This window comes from Cucurbita pepo, chromosome 3 (assembly GCF_057944985.1).
Source record: "Cucurbita pepo subsp. pepo isolate OVF chromosome 3, ASM5794498v1, whole genome shotgun sequence".
Taxonomy (NCBI): domain Eukaryota; kingdom Viridiplantae; phylum Streptophyta; class Magnoliopsida; order Cucurbitales; family Cucurbitaceae; genus Cucurbita; species Cucurbita pepo.
Window position 1 is genome coordinate 8,611,624 of NC_141800.1, and position 1,684 is coordinate 8,613,307.

Below are 1,684 nucleotides of genomic sequence, written 5' to 3' on the forward strand. Positions count from 1 at the left end.
TTTCTCCATTAGATTTTTACTATAAATAGTCCACCTCCATCTCCATATCCAGGCTACTATTTATAAATATTGAATACGGGTATGTAAATATTTCTAGATTAGATTTTTACTATAAATAGTCAACCTCGATGTAAATATTGAATACCTGTATGTAATTTAATAGCCTCTTAGTTTTTCCACAGCCTATTATATATAAATATTTAACTATTTATATATAAATATTTAACTATTTATATATAAATATTTAAGTCAACCTCGATGTAAATATTTCTCCGATTAGATTTTTACTATAAATAGTCAACCTTCATACTTAGTTTGTCTAGGCCTACTATATATAAATATTTAGTATATTATCTCTATCACAACTATATATAAATATTTAATATATTATCTCTATCACATTCTTTACTATAAATAGTCAGCTTGCGTGAGCTCGGGATGTCGCAAGCACGAGTGTCTAGCCTGTGGTGTGACAACATTGGTGCCACCTATCTGTCCGCCAATCCAATCTTTCATCGATTGAGGTTGATTATTATTTCGTTCGTGAAGGAGTATTAGGCGTAATGCTTAGTTTGTCTAGGCCTACTATATATAAATATTTAGTATATTATCTCTATCACATTTTTTACTATAAATAGTCAGCTTGCGTGAGCTCGGGATGTCGCAAGCACGAGTGTCTAGCCTGTGGTGTGACAACATTGGTGCCACCTATCTGTCCGCCAATCCAATCTTTCATCGATTGAGGTTGATTATTATTTCATTCGTGAAGGAGTATTAGGCGTAATCTGAACTTAGTAGTACATCGTCCAGATTAGATAATCTATTGATTTACTCCCATTCAACCTAACAACACCATTAATATGTAATCATAAGCAAGAGTATTTATTAAAGCACTAGGTTGTTCGCCTTAATTTTTGTAGGAAACAACAAACTATTTAATTTGATATAATTGTGGGGGCATTTCGTGAATCGAACTCAAGATTTTAAATTTAGCCACTAGACCAAATGCCCGGGTAGTGGATCAATCATTTTTAGTTGCTAGTCCATGTGTTTTGTGTACCTCATGATTTGAAATTTATCCACATTTTTTTTTTTTGTGCTTTATAACCTACTATTATTGTCACGTTAATTTCACATTGTCCATCACATAGTAGAACTTGTTCTTCAAATCAATTGGACGTACTTCAATTAATATTATTAAAAAATATTGACATAAATAAAGTTCTTTGTATTTCAAATTAATATTATTAAGAAATATTGACATAAATAAAGTTCATATCCTATAATTCCTACCCTGTAGGTTTGAGATTATGAATGATCCAGCTCAAATTTGTTTGGTTGAAGCTGCATTGCCACTCAAGTATATGCATTCCTTTAGGATAAATATTGAAACAATAGGTTTTAATTTTAAGTAAAATTTCACCCAAATTAAGTTTTTGAAAACAACTTTTATTTTATATTTATTCTTAATTTTTTAATTTTTTAATTTTAGTTTTCAAAACCTAGATTGATAGGTTAAAACTACTTCTTCCCTACCATTTAACAATAGGATTAACTTCTTTTAAGTTTTTGTTTTGATTACTATGTTTACTTCTATCTCATGTTAAAAAAAAAAAAAAAGAAAAAAAAATGTTAGTAAACATAATTCCTCTTTTATTGTTATATATACTTACTACATTTGTAT